A 20,572-nucleotide genomic window follows, 5' to 3' on the forward strand; every position below is an offset into this window, starting at 1 on the left:
ACAATAACAGACCAGCCTTGATGACTGTATAAACAATAATATGGAGATGGAACTGCAAGCTTTGCTGACTTTGTTGTACCATTCAGTTAAACTCAAACTGCATTTTATAATACTGTAGCTGCCTACATGCAGAAGAGACAAACGATTATTGGAGCAATCAGCAATAAATCTTATTTCAAGCAGCAAAAACCCTACAAGGAAAACAACGCTTCCTTTTTACACTTGTATGTGCATACCCAGTGTACATGAATAGTCATGTAGTGTGGACATAACCTAAAATACTGGTAGTTTGCTCAAGACAGGTATAGTATAGTAACAGTGCGTTCATAGATTAATTGAACTTTTGTGTACATTCAGTTGAATGTGATTCTGTGTGTACTGCTTACAGACAAAGTCACTTCAATTATCCTTCCTACATGCTCTAATGCCTTAGGACTGACATAAGATTATTTTCTGTTGCCAGAAAAATAACATTTCTTAGAAGTGATAGATAATTGAATATTACACTGAATATTTGCAAGAGTTACTTCTGGCACTTAATATACATCATATAATATGATATAACTAATTATAATGAATTATGCATGTTTCCCTTTTGAGCTTATTTGCTAACCAGACTTTTAAAGTCAAAGCAACTGGAGAAGCAATGATTATGAATAATATTTATGTATGAATAATGAACAGACTATGAATCTTCCTGCCAGAACTACAGTTCACAAAGTCTCAGATCAAAAAGACTCAGAAATGGCATAGTGCAAGAAAATACATTGAGGGAAATGCATAGCTTTTTCAGTGTGACTCCTGCAGGACTCAATATCCTGTAGGTATAAGTTCCATTAAAACTAATTATACATGAAAAGTAAATCAAACTAAAATCAGAGAATAACCAATATACAAAAAGAAAAAAAGGAATGGCAGGATTCTGATGAAAACTTTCAAAAACTGTTTAAAAAGCAAATATAAGCAATACACTTGCAAAATAGAATCGAGAAGTTTGCCAGAGAATAAGTGTTGATAGTAAAAGCATAACGGTTACCACAATAGCCATCCATAGAATCTCCTTAAGGTTTTCAAAAAAATACTTGATAAATACAAAAGTCTGAATATGTGACCATCAGTGTGATTTTTACCATATTTAATTTTGTAAATTAATGCAAAAATTGCATTATCCAGTGCAGCCATATTGCATTGAAACACTTGACTCAAACACCAGCATCCAATTTATTTATTTGTATCCTCATTTCATTAGGCTTATATTTATTGACTGTGACATTTCATTATGTATACACTTATTTTGTGATGCAATGACTTGTTTTATATTATCTGCATCATTTTATTTCATGAGGTTTTTCATTTTACAGTGTATTTGGCATATTCCATTCTTTTTCATGATACATGAAACATTAAATACATATATTTCACACCTTGTTTATGCTTACATTTTATTATACTTTATTAATTTAAACATTCCATGACGCATTTAATAAGTCCATTATATATTTATTTAATTTAGTCTCCCTCCATATTTGCATTCACAGCAGGCTTCCAATGTACTGAAGCATGTATAATGATCTCTTCATAAGAGTCAGTGACAGTGAGTTTAACTGTTGATTTTTACTGTTTCCACCACTGCAGAAGTAGGTGAGCATTGAGTTTCAGGGACATGAACTCCTTCAGCTTCTTCTGCTATGCTGTCAAACATCTCCGTTCCAGTGTGAACTTTCCTTTGTAAAGTCAGAGGGGTCTCCAAAATGTCATTTGGCACCTCAAAAATAGTAGATAAAGATGTCAAAATAAAAACTTCCTGGTTTATGATGTACTGGAAATAATCCAAGTCCAGCTGATGCCCATTTAAAACTAGGCTTATTGTTGACCTGAGGTATTCAGTATTTTTGTGAATTTAATAAACTGAATTCAGACTCTTTACTTCAACATGATAATATACAATTATCATAAACAACAATATGCAATTGAGCAATAAACTACAAGAGTGATTTAGGGATAACATGCAGTGGAGTGGAACATGACCTCAAGGTCCTTATTGCTTATATGTTTGCATTAGATTATTTTATTCAGCAAATAAATACAGTCCTTTGGCTAATATATTCCTTGACATAACACAACATCACAAAACAAAAACAGTGAACTACTATGGGTCACGTTACAGCTCTTACTATATTGCTTATTACAGAATATTCTAGCATGTAGTGTTATATTACGACATAGTAAAAGCTATAACTTGAAGCATCTGCTCATTATTATCACAACAGAGCTTGAACTGTATGACTTAATCATTCTTCACTTTGTCATTAATGTTAAAAAAATAATAATTCTCAATCCTTAATTCTTAATCCTGCTACATTTGTCAGCCTTTCTTAAATATGTCTCAGCCAAATTTCTTGGAAATACTGTATGATGACACTTTATTATGGTTAACAATTGTAAAATAATAAAACATAAATTAATATGATTAATGACAGACTATTTTAAAATTAAAAATCTTACCTGAGATGGTGTGTGGAAAAGCATTTGTTTGTTGGCTCTTTTGCAGTGCCGTAATTTTGATAGTTGATTATTGCTTCTTGATTCATACTGTGACGGGGTGGAAGAATCACGCGACAAGGAGAGCTCAAATAAATACCCCGGAGGGTGGATTTATTCACAAACTGTGAAAGTGTGAGGTGTGAGGTGAGAGGTGGAAGGCTGGCGTGTAGTGGTGCTCTTAGTGCGCTCTCTCCCGGTGCGATATGTGCGTCGTGTGGCTCTCGTCAGAGCGGGATCGGTCACTCGCTGGTTTCTGGGAGAAAGAAAGAGACAGCACATTAGTCCTCAGCCTGAGCAAACTCTCACTATCCCGCAGCCTCACACGGCTTATCTGGCCGCGGGCTGACGAGCTTCAGGTGTGGCCGATCCCGACGTGATGAGCAGGTGCAGGTGATCCGTGTTCGTCTCCAGGGCAACGCTGATGATACGTCGGGACGCTCGTCACACTCCCCCCCCCTAACCACCGCGTCACCCTGGCGTTGGTGTCATTAGCCCTGGCCATCCATTGAAGCAGCGTGTGGTCGGTCAGCAGGGTGAACCTCCGGCCCAGCAGGTAGTACCTCAGCTCCAGGACTGCCCACTTGATGGCCAGAGCCTCCTTCTCGACGGTCGCGTAATTCTTCTCGGCCTTCGTCAGCTTCCTGCTGATGTAGAGGACAGGGTGTTCCTCACCTTCCTGTACTTGGGACAGGACGGCTCCCAACCCTGCCTCGGATGCGTCCGTCTGCAGCAGAAAGGGGCAGCCGAAGTCGGGGGCTCGTAGCACCGGTTCCTCCGTGAGTGCACGCTTGATGTGGTTGAACGCCTCTTCGGTCGTGGAAGTCCACTCAACGCGTTCAGGCTGCCCCTTTCTGGTCAGGTCTGTCAAGGGGGCGGCTATGGAGGAAAAGTTGGGGATGAAGCAACGGTAGTATCCGGCCAACCCCAGGAACGCTCGCACCTGGGTCTTCGTCCGGGGCCGCGGGGCATCCTGTACCGCTTCCACCTTCTTTTCTTGGGGTTTGATGAGGCCCCGACCGACCCGGAAGTCCAGATACTTGGCCTCGGCGAGCGCTAGGTGACACTTCCCGGGGTTGGCGGTGAGTCCAGCCTTACGCAGCTCCGTGAGCACCCTCGGCAGACGGTCTAGGTGGTCCTCCCAACGCTCCGAGTGGATTATCACATCATCCAAGTACGCGGCGGCATATTGCTGGTGGGGTCGTAGGATGACGTCCATCAGCCGCTGAAACGTGGCTGGGGCCCAGTGAAGGCCGAAGGGAAGGGTCCGGTATTGCCAATGGCCGGAGGGGGTCGAAAAGGCCGTCTTCGGTTTGGCACTATTGGAGAGGGGCACCTGCCAATACCCTTTAGTCAGGTCCAAGGTGGAGATATACCGGGCCCTTCCCAGTCGATCCAATAATTCATCCACCCGGGGCATTGGGTAGCCGTCGAATTCTGACACTTCGTTGAGGCGCCGAAAGTCGTTGCAGAAGCGGAGGGTGCCATCCGGTTTTGGGACCAGGACGATCGGGCTGGACCACAGGCTGCGAGATGGTTCTATCACCCCCAACTTCAGCATTTCTTGAATTTCCTCCTCAATAGCCTGCCGACGAGCCTCTGGGATCCGGTAGGGCCGTTGCTTTACGACTACTCCTGGTGGTGTCCGCATGTCGTGTTGGACCACTTGGGTCTTCCCGGGGACAGAGGAGAACACATCCGAGAACTGACCGATCAGGTGTTGCAGCTCAGCCTTCTGGGTCGCCGACAGATCCGGGTTGATGTCCACTGTGACAGGCTTCATGGCTGCTAGGGCGGCTGTCTGTTCCCTGGTCCCCACCCACTTTTTCAGGAGGTTCACGTGGTAGAGCTGCTGGGGGCTTCCCCGGCTGTCGTACACGATATGTCACAGGTCCCACCTTCTCCACAACCGTGTAGGGCCCCTGCCAGGTGGCCAGAAATTTGCAAGCGGAGGTGGGGACCAGCACCATGACCTGGTCGCCCGTCTGGAACTCCCGGGGCTGAGCTGCTCGGTTGTAATGGCGAGCTTGGGCCTGCTGGGCTTTGGCCAGGTGTTCCCGGACTAATGGCATGACGCGGTCAATTCGGTGCCTCATCTCGTTCACATGCTCGACGAGGGACCGGTGCGGGGTGGGCTGTTGGTGTTCCCATGCCTCCTTTGCGACGTCGAGCAGTCCGCGAGGTTGTCGTCCGAAGAGGAGCTCAAACGGTGTAAAGCCGGTGTACGCCTGGGGGACCTCCCGTATACCAAAGAGGACGTAGGGCAGCATCTGGTCCCAATCCCTCCTGTCCTCGGCGGCTACCCGTCGTAGCATCTGCTTGAGGGTTTGATTGAACCGTTCGACGAGTCCGTCCGTCTGGGGGTGGTATACGGTGGTCCTCAACTGCTTTACCCGGAGCAGTCGGCACAGGTCAGCCATTAGCCGGGACATGAACGGTGTTCCCTGATCGGTCAGGATCTCCGTCGGGATACCAACCCGGCTGAACAGCAGGAAGAGCTCGTGAGCGATGGCCTTGGCTGTGGCTTTCCGGAGTGGGATGGCTTCAGGGTACCGGATGGCATAGTCCACCACGACGAGGATGTGTTTGTGCCCCCAGGCTGACTTCGGCAACGGGCCTACCAGCTCCATCCCGATCCGCTCGAAGGGAACCTCAATGATGGGCAGCGGAATGAGCAGAGAGGGGGGAGGGTGGTGCGGCGAAGTCTTCTGGCACTAGAAGTTTCTTTTCCTCCCTCCTTCGCTGAGCGACACAGTAGAGCAGGCCGTTCTCTACGATAAAGTGGGGGAGAGGATGGGGCTTTGGCCGGACTTCCTTTCCCTCGAGGACGCAGACCTGGTTCCAGCAGTTCTTTAGGCGTTCGTCTTCTCGCTGGGCCCGGCCAAAGGAGCCCCCTCCCGAGACCTGTTGATAGATATCATAGAAGAGGTTAGAATTTTGGGAGGGGGACTCACCATCTCTCCTGCTGTCGGAGGCCAAGAGAACGGGGCGGCGGCTGGGCTTCCTGATGACGCGCCGTCCACGGCGGCCCCCATTAGGGCAGGCAGGCTGTGTAGCGATGCGGAGGAGGGCCTCAAACCCCGGCCAGTCTCGTCCTAGTAACACCGCGACAGGCAGATCCTTCACAAGGCCAGGCACCAGGTGCAGCGGAAATGGTGACGCGTCGCACGGGCACCTCCCGTGTATCTCCGTGGACGCAGGTAAGGGGGAGGACGGTCTTCGTTCTGTGGGGCGGGGCCAAGATCTTGGTCTGGATGAGACTGACCGCGCTGCCCGAGTCAAGAATGGCCTGATATGGCCTGCCGTCGATCTTAACCGCGGCCGACGGGGCTCCTTTCGGCAGTTCCCGGTGGAGTACACAGCCTGCCCACCAAGTCTGGGCTTTGGGTGACGAGGGAGCGGTGGGCATAGACTCCTCCTGGATGTTGGCGGCCGCCGCGCCCTCTACTGGTCGCGAGGTGCCCTCCGGCGGGCGTTGCTCCGGAGCCACCCTCCGGGGAAAAGGCGGTACTCTCTCCCCTGCCTCGCGTCGATGGGCCGCCTCAGCCAGCTCGATCGCCTCCACCAGTTCAGACGTCGTGGTGGGATTTTTCATGGCAACGGCTTGCTGGAGCGGACGTGGTAGGGCTCTGAGGAGGCGATCGATCATGACACGTTCCGTTACCTGGGCGGCGGTAGGCGTTCCAACTAGCAGCCAATGCTGGGCCAACCGGGTGAGCTCGGCGACTTGGGCCCTCGCAGGACGTCGCGGCTGATACGACCAATCGTGGAGTGCCTGGGCCGCGCACATTGGGGAGAGGCCCACCCGGGCCAGGATTTCTCTCTTCACCGCCTCGTAACTTCCCGCGACGTCGGTCGGGAGGCTGAAGAACGTCCGCTGGGGCTCGCCCGTTAGAAGTGGCGCTAGTGCGCGGGCCCATTCCTCCGGATCCCATCCCTCCATGGTAGCCGTATTCTCAAACATCTGGAGGTAGGCCGCCACGTCGTCGTGGGCCGTCATCTTGGGCAGTAGTTGGGCGGCTTGAATTCGCGGGTCCGGTAACGGAACGCGCTGGCGGGCGGCCGTGCGGAGAGCGGCAATCTCCTGGTCAGCCTGGCCCTGATGGGCAGCGAGATGTTCCACTATTTGCTGTTGGCGCAGGCTGACTGCGGTTAACTGCTGGAGTAGTTCTTCCATCCATACTCGCCGTCCTGGAAGTGCACAGAAACAGAAAAAAAGGAGGGGTTGAAATGTGTAGATCACTTGTCGGTGAAACTTCCAATCATGCCAGCATTCTCCACCACTGTGACGGGGTGGAAGAATCACGCGACAAGGAGAGCTCAAATAAATACCCCGGAGGGTGGATTTATTCACAAACTGTGAAAGTGTGAGGTGAGAGATGGAAGGCTGGCGTGTAGTGGTGCTCTTAGTGCGCTCTCTCCCGGTGCGATGTGTGCGTCGTGTGGCTCTCGTCAGAGCGGGATCGGTCACTCGCTGGTTTCTGGGAGAAAGAAAGAGACAGCACATTAGTCCTCAGCCTGAGCAAACTCTCACTATCCCGCAGCCTCACACGGCTTATCTGGCCTCGAGCTGACGAGCTTCAGGTGTGGCCGATCCCGACGTGATGAGCAGGTGCAGGTGATCCGTGTTCGTCTCCAGGGCAACGCTGATGATACGTCGGGACGCTCGTCACAATACTTAAAGATAAGACAATTGTTAAATTAGTAGTGTAAAACTATATTTTGAGTTTGTAAAACTAAACAAGTTATACGTTTTGGATTCGTACCTTTAAAAATTAGGTACATGTCATATCTGTATCTATTGCGAGCATAGATTTTGCAATCGAACCCTCACAAAAATACGATTTCACTATTTTTGGAGTTACACGCATATGGTTTTTAACAATTTGTATTTTATTTATGTATTTATGTATGTATGTATGTATGCATGTATGCATGTATTTGTTTATTTCAGAACTACCACTCATACTCCATTTCTCAAACAACTTATATTATTAACTTAAATATTGACATTTCAATACTTTTATTACATCATCCAATTCACATTATTATTATTATTATTATTATTATTTAACAAAATGAATGTGTTACAAACTAAGTTAATGCCATATATGTATGTATTGTGAGCATAGATTTTGAAATTGATCCCTGACAAAAACAAAATCAAGATTTCACTTAGTATTTTAGAGTTATGCACATATGGTTTTTATTATTTGATTTTATCAAATTATTATTTTATTTATATTATTCTGTTTTATATAATTCACATATTATTATTATTATTATTATTATTATTACAATTTTTATTTTTATTTTTATAAACATCTAGTGATTATATAATTTGGTATATAACCACACTAGTATACTAATAACAAAGCTGTTTCAAAAGATCACATTTCAATTAATTAAATTAATTCTGTTCTGTCTGTTTTTATTTATTGTATTTGTTTGTTTGTTGATTGTTCCAAACTTCATGAAATATATGTATATATAATACATTTAATATATATATATATATATATATATATATATATATATATATATATATATATATATATATTTCAATTTGTATAAGTAAAATATGAAATTCAGCATAAAAATATGGTAATTATATAAATTAATCACCACATTTTGAAATGTGCACTTCCTTAAATTCAAATACAAAATGCAGTTTTGCTTCCCTCAATTTAAATTGATTTGAAATTGAAGAACTGTGTTGGAATTTAAAAGGCATTCTCAGTTAAATTCTAATTAGCTCAAAACCGTGATGTGAGTCACTCCAAAACAGTCACTTATGAGGTTCTAGTCCAGTGAAGATGTTGCTGTGGAAGGCAGCAGCTGACAGCAGGGCCGAGGTTTTGGAACAGAGCCCTTGTGTGAGAGCTGTGTGTGTTGAGATACTTGTAAGCAGCTCTGATTAAAGAGACGCTGGATGTCATTCTGCTAGGCAGACCTATGGGACAGCTGCCAATAAAAGCGCGTCCCCAGGGATGTTGAAACAGAGATAGCAGTCAGTAACTGACACGAAGTGCATGGCAGTAGAGGGCTTCTCTGAAGGACAGAGGTCGGCGTTGTGCGGAATTTGTGATAAACATCCCTGCTGTCACAGTGTGAGGTGTGAATTGTTCGTGACTGAGAGATTGACTGCAATGTTACAGAACAGAATACTTTTCTTTTCCCATTTATTTGTAGCATTTGGACACAATTAAGCTGATATTCTGATATCAGTGGTGTAAATTATGCTCGCAACATGAGAATGCAAGACATGAACATAATTCCATATGAATTTAAAATAATCAAATTATAATAATCATAATATACAATAATCAAAATAATCATAATCACACGACGTGTCAATTAAGTAATCAAATTCATCACAAACATATTTCACATTAAAATTCTCCAAACTGAGATTCAGTTACAAATATTGTGTGAAGCATTGAACAGATATTTAACAGGCTTTAGAATTGTACATATCATTTTTTTTATTTCCATTTCACTGAACAAAACATGATATTCATTCCCATATCATAGAACTAAATTAATTAAATAAACAAACAAATAATTAACTAATAAAGCTAAATTAATTTACACCACTGCTCAAAAAGAATTAAGAGAAAATAATTAAGATTCATTAATATTTCTCTAAAAGGCTGCATTTATTTGATCGAAAATACAGTAAGAAGTGTAATATTGTGAAATATTGTTACAATTTAAAAGGGTAGTTTTCTATTTTAATATATTTTAAAAATGTAATGTATTCATTCAGTGTTACTTGATCCCTCAGAAATCATTCTAATATGCTGAATTTAGAATATTTTTGTAGAAACTATGATACTTTTTAAGGATTATTTGATGAATATAAAGTTCAAAAGACCAGAATTCATTCATTCATTCATTCATGCAGCCAGGTTGTTAAACAATGTATGTGTTTAGAAAGTGACTTTCAAAAATAAAACTGCCCTGAGATATAATAACTGGAGTAAAACAAAGCCTTTAAATGAAAGCTTTCAAATGCAGCACTAGTGCAAACAGAATTAGCTGATATATTATGGCATAAAGTGCCCTTTCCAAAACATTGCATCTAGCACTCACATAAACAAATGCATATGATTTATTCTGACTGACACCATCAAAGTGAAAATAAGGTCTCTGATTCTCTGAAATTGCAGCACAAAAGAGCTTGGAGGCAGGTATACAGCTTTCCATAAAAAATAAGACACAGCCTTATCAGGTTTGAAACAGCCTAGACATTTTTATCTTCTAGCTTGTGACAGAAAGATACTCTGTATTAAATGTCTGTGGCCGGTTTCTTTTTTTTTTTTTTTTTTGTTTGTTTGTTTTTGTTTTTTTAACCAGCTTGAGGATCAAACTTAATAATGTTCTGATTTAGGAATTAGCCCTGATAGGACTGAGAATAGTCTCTTCACACAGCTTTATATCATTTAATCTCTGAGTTAGAATCCATTTAAGATGTTTGTTGTCACATCTGTCAAGCAGGATCTTGTTAAAGCGAGCGATCAGCCTTGCACATATTTGACCCTGTCAGAAAATGAAGTGTGGGTAATATCCTTAGTTTGAGTGCTACTCTGCAGAATTAAATGTCAGTGGATTCACAGCACATTCTTACTTGGTAGATCCCCGAGAGTCAAACAAGTTCAGTTTATGTATTACACCTCGAATTTACAGAACATGCATCTCCAATGACCACTTGTGATCACCGCTAGAGATGCAAATAGAGCAAGGCACTAGCATTGCCAAGGTTGTGGGTTCAATTCCCAGGGCATACACATTAAATATATCTAAATTGTGAGTCTGCAAAAGCCAGAAATGGAAGTGTAAATGTGCCAAGACACATCAGTGTTTCTGACTCTACCTCCCAATAAAGATGAGTGATTGGATAACAAAATGTTCTGGACATCAGGGCTACATGTAGGACATTTAGATATCATCCAACTGATATTACAGTAATATAATATATTATATTATATTATTGTAATATCAGTAATATAATATAATACCCCCCCCCACACACACTACACAGAAACATCTTCCCCACTGACTTCCATTTAAAGTTCTCTTTCTCGACTGTTCCGTCATATACAGACCAGCCAAAATATAGCGTATGGTTTATTATTTATCTATAATAATTTCAGAAAAAAAAAAACAGTTTCTGAATTTCACTCAGCAAATCGTTTTCAAACAGGCAGTATTTGCATTTGAATTGTGCTTTGATGACAGACTGATTTTATCATATTTTTACCATTAATACCGCCCCTTCTGCTTACCTCTCCTGTTTCTGAGCTTATTTCCCGAAAGACTTCCATTACCTTAAATTTGATTCGCCTGTTTGCACTGCATGCTGGGAATTCCCACAGATTGTTGTGTGATATCTGGTGAGTGATGAATTCAGATAGATTGAGGGTGAGTCACTCACTCGCTCGGGTCGCCATAAAATTAATGAACTACGTCTGAATAACGATCCAGTCTTCCTCAGAGTCCCACCTCTTATAATTGACATCTAAACTGCTGCCTTACTGGTGCAGTATCTCAGCGCTGCCTCTGAGACTCCAACTGCATTTGGTGTTAGATTATTATGTTTTTAGCATTTCTTATTAACGTAATAGATTATGATGTTGGTTCTTTCTTCATAGAATAACTTACCTGTAATTGTTCACATCAAATGAAAAAAAAAAAAAAAGGTTTATTAGTTGCCTATCACTTCAGAAAATATGGAATCAGAACCTTCAAGATGAGGACTGACATGACTTACCTGGATGCCCAATATTTGAAAAGCATTGGATCACAGCTTTGAAAAGAAATGTACCTATTCCTTTTATCAGCCCCACTCCAGTATAGATCCATTGCAGGGAACCCTAAAGGCCCGCTTTCAACAATGTTTCACACTGATGTGCTACAAAAGCACATGTCTGTTTGCATGCATCTAGTTTTGCAAATGCTCCTATTAAATTAATAGTTCCTATTAAATATAATTTTTAAAGCAAATATATGTAGTTTTGTGTATTTTTTCACCTTTGGATTCCGCTACAGTTAAGTGAGTAAAATTCACTGTCGCAATTATAGTGGGTAGCTGTAAAAGTGCAATTGATACCAGTTTTTACAAGTTCCTACACTGAAAAAAAATAAATACAAATAATAATAATATATATATATATATATATACTATTTTTTTTTTTTTTAAAGGTAAGTGGTTGCAAAAAAAATATTTTAGCAACATAAAAAAATAAATTAATAAAAAAAACTTACTAACTTTAATTTAGTCAACTAAATGTGTTTATTTAAATGTAGCTAAAATAAATTGATTGCAATCACTTACCTAAAAAAAGGAAAAAAAAAAGAAAAAGTAAATTCAATGAATCTTGTTTTTCTTTTATTTTTTTCAGTGTAAAGGGACATGGTGGTGAATATATAAAATGTGTATATATATATATATATATATATATATTATTATTATTATTATTATTATTTATTTATTTTTTATTTTTTGCAGTGTATATATATATAAATTGCAGTGGTTCCGTACTTTCACAATGTAGCTGTTCATAGAGTTTTATTTTGAATAAACTCAAGTTTATACTTGGACTCAAGTATAAAGCAATACAGTAAGTGCTTAATAGTTCGAGGCACAGTTTTGGGACATTCTAAAATACTTAATGTGCCTTAATGTACTAAAATAGTGACATTAGAGGCCCAATTTCGGTATTAATCAATATGATTAATACTAATAACAATTTTAATATTAATAACCTTATTAATAATATCACTATTAATAAAGCAGAATAGCCATAACCGCAACACGTGTTAAGCTTTTTCTCCCCCATAGAAAAACTGTTAACGCGTAAGGTAGGCTAATGTACAAAGACGGTAATATAAAAAGACCAAATCTGGTTTACAGTTTATAAATGAAAGATTTTACGCACAGGAAAGCAGACTAGCCCAGAATATGAATGGAACACACAAAGTTTTACGTGTTTTCTGCCCCGTAGAAAAACATTATCAACTCTTAACGTGGCTTAATGGATTACCACGTTGCTTGCCTGTGCATAGTATATATTTTAATAAAATACAAAACTTGGGCTTTTTTTATCACTGTCTTTCTTATAAGAACCCACAGTGATGCGTGTGTCACAAACACTTGTGACTATCTGGAAAGGTCTTTTTAAAGCATTATCCCTCACTTTCAACTCAGGAAGTCCCTAAATGACATATAATGAACACCCAGGTTCAGTCATGTGACAATGTGTGCATTTTTTGTTGCCATGGCAACATTTCCAAAATGGTGTCCTGTCTGGTTGCAGTGTTGGTAATTTTTAAAACGCTTATTTTTGTTACTAAAGGTGTGTTTCAACCCATGCAACAATTATAATATTTTAATAACATATCCTAGATTACTCTTAACCTGATGTTAATACATTTCTTGAGCAAATTGATATAAAACAAGTTACAAAGATATTGTGGTGACATATATGTCACATCGGGCTCTTAACCTTATAAAAATAGGTGGAATTTTGATGTGACGTATTTGTCACATTAAGAAAAATGGTAAAAATGGTTATGAGCTGCTCAATTAATTTAGCTGATTCAATTATTTTAGTGTTATATATATTCTGATGCTCATTTCAAAGCATATTTTAACAAATCTACACGCATGCTTAACATGTTGACCTCCAGTGTAAGGTAGTTGTTTATTTTTATTCACTTTGCACATTTTCAAATTGTGAAAAAAAAAAAAAAAATTAAATAAAAAAAAAATAAAAAAAAAATAAATAAATAAATAAATAAATAATAATAATTTCTGGTAAAACCATATACCTGAAAAGGTAGAATTTTGATATGTTACAAAAGAGTTGTTGTAAAATTGAATGGTCACAGTTATGTGGTTTTGAAATATGTTGTGGCAAAGCAAATAAAATGCAAAAACTGTATTACTTTGGAAAATGTTTTTGTTTTATCTTCCCAGAAAAGTAATCGTTTTTATATATGTTGTGGAAAAGCAAATAAACATAAAAAATATTTTTTATTGTTATTTAGCAAAAAAAAAACAAACAAAAAAAAAACAATATATATATATATATATATATATATATAAATATATTATTATTATTTATTTTTTTTTATTTTTTTTTTTCAATTGAGGAATAAACACCCAATGTAACATATACGTAACATGAAAAATTTATCATAAACGCACAGTGTGTCATATGTGTAACATTACAGATCTTTCACAAGGAGGGGTTGTATTGTAAAAACAACTGCAGAAACATGTTATAAGTGGTCCATTTGGTCTGTTTTATATGCCCCATAATTTTCCTATAAGTAGAAATTGGTCCGGGTTCCACGTTAAGTGTGGTTTTCTATGGGGTAGAAAATGCTTATCATGTGATTCAGCTCATATTCTAGGCTCATCTGGTTGCGCGTACACAGAATATATTTGTAATAATTTCTATAGCACATTTGGTCTTTTCTATAACCATTTTCATTAAGCCACATTTTCTTTACGAGAGGAAAATGTTTGACGTGCAATTTAGCGCTTTCTGTTCATATTCTGGGCTTTATCTGCTTTCCTAGTAGACTTTATTAATAATGCATACCAACTTCGGCCTTTTTATACCACTGTCTTAGTCCATAAATTAAGCGTTTTCTTTCTATGGGGGATAAAATGCTTAACTTGATGCTTAACTTAATTTCATATTTACATTCATATTCTGGGCTATTCTGCTTGTCTGTATGCTTTATTATTAAGGTGTGTACTGAATTTGGTCCTCCAGTGTTTTAGTACATTACTCGTTTTAAAATGTTTGAAAACCGTGCCTTGAACTAAGCACTGATTGTATTTCTTTATATTTGAGTCTATACAACTCTATGGAATGCTACATTGTGAACGCACAGCGCTCTATGAACCACTACAAGCTGTAAAGTAAACAGGAAGTGTTTGTACGAACTCAACTGGTTTTGCAAGAGAATACAAAAGTTTTGCGAGGTAATGCAAATACCTTTGTGAAAGAACGCAAAAGTTTTGTGAGGGAATGCAAAGTTTCTCGAGGGAACGCAGAAGTTTTATGAGAGAATGCAAAGAAAAAAAAAAGGAAATATTTTTTCCATCCACCTTGGCTTTTTTCCACCACCATGACCCTTTAGGGGCTCCGTAGGATTTACACTGTTGCCGTGGGCTGTTGTTTGGTCCATGGATTAAAGCGACCCCCCATCCCACCACCACCATCGATTCATTAAACGCTATTTTGATGGAAGTGATCGCCGATGGAGGGGGAAAAAGTAACTGGTTTTGCAGACTTGGCAACCCTGCTGCCGTAAAGCAATCTGCTCTCAGGACGATTTGGAGAAAGAAACAGAAGCCATTCTCCTTAATAGAAGTTCATCAGTATGATTTTGCAGCTGTTATTTCAAAATAAAAACTTACATACTGTAGTTACTGTAATGTTTTTTTATTTTTATTTATTTTTATTCTATATGAATAAGTGGTAGTTACAGTACAGGCATACAATAGTTACAGGTAGTATTACATATGTTCATAAAATGTTATATTTTTAACATAAATTTAACATTAACACATTCATTTCACATAACACATTTTAAGGTAACACAATGCCCCACAATGATTGCATCAGCGCTAATCGAGTGTTTTACAAAGAATATGGAAAATGGATGTATGGTTAAATGATCGCAAAACTACATGAAATTATACAAGGCACATGGAGTTTCTGGGACATATCAGTAAAACTATCAGTATTCCACCACATTTACTGTGTTTCATTTTTGTTATATTGGCAGATAAATGATTTAAGAATGAGCCATTAGATTACCTTTTTTTTTCAGACGTCACCTTTTAATATTACACGACTGAGCCCAGGAGAAGAGAAAGAAATGGTGATACATTTTTAATGGAAGAAAAAAAGCTTCTCAATATATGATTGTCTGACTCATCATTTTGCCCACCCTTGTCTAAAGAGAACCATAGAAATCAATAACTGTCGTATCCTTCATCACTCCGAGTCAATTTTGAAGTCACCCTCCATTAAGACAGCATTTTCTTTTTATTTAAAACACATACCGGCCCATTTAGGTGTTAAATTAAATCATGTTGCATTTGCAAAACTAGATGCATGCAAACAGACAGGTGCTTTTGTAGCACATCAGTGTGAAACATTGTGGAAAGCGGGCCTTTAGGGTTCCCTGCAATGGATCTATACTGGAGTGGGGTTGATAAATGGGCCGTGGAGAATAGTGCTTCTAAAGAAGTGCACGGGCAATCAGCAAAGTAGCAGAATAAAGAGATTGGCCTGTGGCACACATCAGCCCGCACTAGAGGAAGAGTGCAAACACGACGCAACAAGCTGAAAAGCTGTATTCAATCTTTTTGCGCTAACACTACTCATCTAGCCCAACGACAGCTGATCCATTTGCACTGAGGTGACTTTTCTCCGCTGAAAAGGAAAATGTTTGTTTTTGAGAGAATGGAGTTATTTTAGCACATAGCCTGTAGGTGAAACTGGAGGCTGTTTTAGAATGTGCACTTCAAATGCTGTGTCAGATTACATGTTGAAATGTCAAACAAAATGTCTTGTCATAAGCTAATTGGCTCTTTTTGTAAAAGCTTTTCACACATTCAGACTGCTGCTGCAGTGCAAAAGGAGTTACGCTTACTACCATGCACAGATACGCCATCATAAATCTTTGATATGTCTTTGCTGACACATCACAGCTATCACAAATATCGGTGATTACTTTGAGGTCACGACAATGAGCTATTCCAAATCCAAGTGAACAGTCTGAGCCCAAAGGCTTTTAAGCTAATTACTTTCACTCCCTTCCATCCATTTTCCCCCACAATTAATGACAGTGCCGTATGACAGTTCTCAATACAAAACATGCTTATAAAGCTAATTATGTATTATGTTTTCAAGTCAAACATACTACAGGAAAATGCATTTACTCACAGAAAAGTGTATTAATATGCAAGAATGTGACATTTGATGTATGGCTCTTTAGTCATTAAAGATTTTTGTTCTGCAGGAGGCGATTAATAAATACCCACTGAGCCTAAAATAACAATATGCAGGTCTCATATCATGCAGTTCAACAAACTATAAATTGGATGTCAACTTAGTGGGTGGCATAAGAAGAAAGTGTCTTTTTTGGGGTTTTATTTTTTTCTCTCTGATTCAATGTCATGACCAGACATATGATTGCCATAAAGTTAAAGGTGCAGTAGGAGATCTTGGAAAATGCTAACTTTAGCCTGATAGCACTGAAATCGAACGTCCCACCCTCCCTGAAATCACCGTCCAAAGCCATGCCCCCTGAACACATATACGCTCACAGACTGAATAACAGGGCAGCCGTTGTAATTTGTTACTTCCAGGAAGAGTCTTGTGTAGTCCTCGGACGGTCCATGGGTAAAACAAAATAAAAAAACTTTCAAACAACGGAAAAACTAAATGAGATGATATACGTTGCTAAACTTTTCTTTTTGGTCGGTTATTCTGTTATGCCACTGCTGCTAAGAAGGCGCATGCATTATGAAGATTACATAAATCATTTTAATGGTAATCCACAAGATGAAGAGGCAAATGAAGATAATTAATACACAGGTAAATCAAATGACACAATCAATGGGGAACAGAAACTAGGTCAGGGAGCACATGAGCAGGGATGGATTATGAAACAGCGGTGCCCTGCACTGTTAGACATTTCTGTAATTTCCACAGTTATTTACTGTATATCACCCAGTGTAATACTGCAAATTCCCTTTACAGTAAATAACTGTAATACCATTTGCATCATGGGAATTTTCTGTGACGTCAGACCCCACATACAGAGACTTACTGTATTTTTTTAAATTGCTGTATACTACTGTAACGGTCTCTTTGGCGCCATTATACTGAGGTCATTTTATTTTCCTAATTTCTTACATTTGGACTGACACGATTTGCCCGCAGCATGGGACTGACTACACTGGACGTGTTACATCGCTTCTAATGATTGGAAAATCCGTTTGTACTTCGTGTCAGAAACAAGTACATCTGTACGTCAGAAATATACCGGGGCATCAGTTTACTGTCCGCATCCACTGTAGATAGTATATATAATGGGTTTTATATTGTTGTCTGTTGTCTGTTGTCGAGTTGCGCCGCTCCGTGCCACTCGCGTCCGAGGAAGACACGGGTCCAGCGGGGCAGCGCCGCGGGTTTTTCCCGGGGATGAACCCGTGAGAGTGGGAGAGCTCCAGAGAACATCTGCGCTGTGTCGATGCACCTTACGAGAGAATAAGCAAGGTACAAATATGTGTACGTTTGTCTGTGTGTTTGTGTCAGATTTTTGCACACCAGTTTAATCATTTACTCGTCAACATGGCGGTTACAGAAGTTTACCATGGTAAACTGCGCTGTCGTTTCAAACGACTTTTGTCAGCTTATTGAATTAAGTTACCGAATTAAAATCGTTTTAACTAGCAACGCTTATCTTATATTAGCATTAGGTTAACTAATGTGAAATTTAGTTCAGGTGTTAGTCGTTAATGTTGGCCAGTAGCCTGAGAAAATAAAATCGTATGTTAGCTAGGTTAAACCAGTTTTATGGCTAGCTGCCTTTCTAGTTTTAGAATTAGTTTGTTATAGTTTTTAATGGAATTTAAAATTTACTGCATTTTTTTGTATTTGTGTTTTAAAGGCAACTGCAATGAAGCATCAATAAAGACATGAGCAGGCCAGCCACCCTGAGACTGATAATTCATGGTAAGAGAACAACTATGGTTTTGAGAGGTGTGTGTATTCTATATGAGGTTTGCCTTTTAAAAGTGTGCTATTTCTACTTCTTGTTTTTCAGAGAAGACATTTCTGTCAAGGTGGATGGTGAGCAAAGATGGTGGCCACGTTTTGGAGCAGCACCTGGGTTTTGCAGAGAGCTATGTATTTTTTGTGTTTGTCTTTTTTCCCCCATTATGTTTCTGTTGCCTAAAGATTATTTGTGAGGATGAATCCAGAGGACACAACATAATGCACTGCAAAACGTCCTAAGACAGGAGAAATGGAGAAGATGCACTGTTCCAGCGTTGAAAGACTGTATTTTTAAGTGTTGTACATGCAGTGTTTTAAATAAAGAATTTTATATTTTGTAATTATTGTGTCTGTTTTAATTGAATGCCAGTAGTACCTATGTAGAGTAAAAATAAAATGAATTCTATATAAAAATTATAAAATCTAATGAAATCTATATTCAAATGAATGAATTACAGTAGTATACTGATAAATCAAATGCAGTTTGCTACTGTAAATCTTAATTACAGTAACTAAGTTACTGTAAAACCCTTTGAAATGTCTAACAGTGTGGGCACGGACTGGGCAAGGCCCCCCCTCAGTTGAAAGCCCCACCCCAAATGTGTCAACTATATCATGAGATGTCTCCATTCTCAAATAAATGGATTTTGGACCTTTACATCTCACAGACGCACACACATTACAGATACACATTACTCGTGCTGAGACGCAGAAAGAAACATGTCAGTGCTGCAGCTGTCCCGCGAATTTATCAATAAAATAGTTTTGCAGCTGAAAAGCTACATGCCATTTCTCAGCAGCGAGGTTCTTGAAGCAGTTCAACTTAGAGATTCGTTATTAGTAGACACTGCTGCCGAACACTGTTGAGAGACGCACAGACGCAGGTATTCACTTGCGCTTAATCTCTCTCTCTCTCTCTCTAATAATTGTGTTAGACTGCATCAATAACTGCATTAGCCCGCATATCAATGGCTCAAGCCTCTGTTATTTGCTCTAAAATGACGTTTTGGAAATTGCAATGGAAGGTTTATGAGGTGCGCAAGAAATAGTTCAACACACACGAGATTTCAGGATGGAAACGTGACAGATGTCTTGAAATAAATTATCTGAACAATGTCTTCATGCGCGGTTGTGACAGCAGGCCGTTAAAATTATTAGAGAAATAATGAACTCCCGAAGTGGTAATATGGCCACGATGCTGGAGTTTATTAATGGAACGGTCTTTCTCCATTCTCAAACAAATTAAGACGTTCGATTTTTATTGACTGAACGCAAGTGCTTATTTCCATAGAAAACACTGTAACTGTTTCCACTGATTACAAACTATTTTTTGTTTGCTGGGTTGGTAATATTATATAGGCCTATTAATAAGGAAGGGGGCCGAAAATATCGTTTTGCCTATGTCACAATAAGGTAAATCCGGCCCTGATAATGTACAGAAAGAGAGCAAAATGGCATTTACATTATCAAAGAACATTATCATTGACTTAAGTTTAGCCAGAATTCAAGCACTCTCAAAAACTCCCATTAATCACTTAAATTGCTTACACTGTGAAATGAATATCTTGCTTATATCTTACGCACATTTGCACTTTGTTTCTGATGAGAGAAATCGGTAGAGAGCAGAATTCATTCAGGGAGCGTTCACACTGGATAAAACAGCTGATTCAGAGATGACTCATCTGAACGCCTCTTATTGACCAATGTACTCATAAGCTCAACAGAATCATCTGTGATTGGTTATAATGCGCAGTGCTGTAGCTACAAACGTGGCTGTCTCTGGCTCCGTGCCAGCCAGCGAAGTTGAGTGAGCGCAGATTTGAATTTAGCAGCTGATGATGTGCTGCACTGAACGATCTAATCACACCAGTGTGATCGTTTATCAAATACAAAAAAAAAAAAAAAAAGAAAAATATGATTCGGCTACAAAAATATGAGAGGGCACGGTTAAAATCGCCTTACGGGAGTAGGGGTATTTAGGCTGGGCACCCCTCTGATCCAGTGCCTTGGGCAGGTGCCAGGTAGGCCCATGCGCTAATCACTGCACATGAGGGAAGAAAACAAAACAAAACATTGTGACAATTGTTCCTCTTTTACTACAGTTACATATTTGTAAAAAGTTAGACACATTTAACAGTTGTATTATCCTAGCATTATTTGGTACAGTCTGTATATGGAGAGGGTTTTGTGTGTTTTTGCACAAGATTAATATAGGG

This window comes from Onychostoma macrolepis, chromosome 10, assembly GCF_012432095.1.
Source record: "Onychostoma macrolepis isolate SWU-2019 chromosome 10, ASM1243209v1, whole genome shotgun sequence".
Lineage (NCBI taxonomy): Eukaryota > Metazoa > Chordata > Actinopteri > Cypriniformes > Cyprinidae > Onychostoma > Onychostoma macrolepis.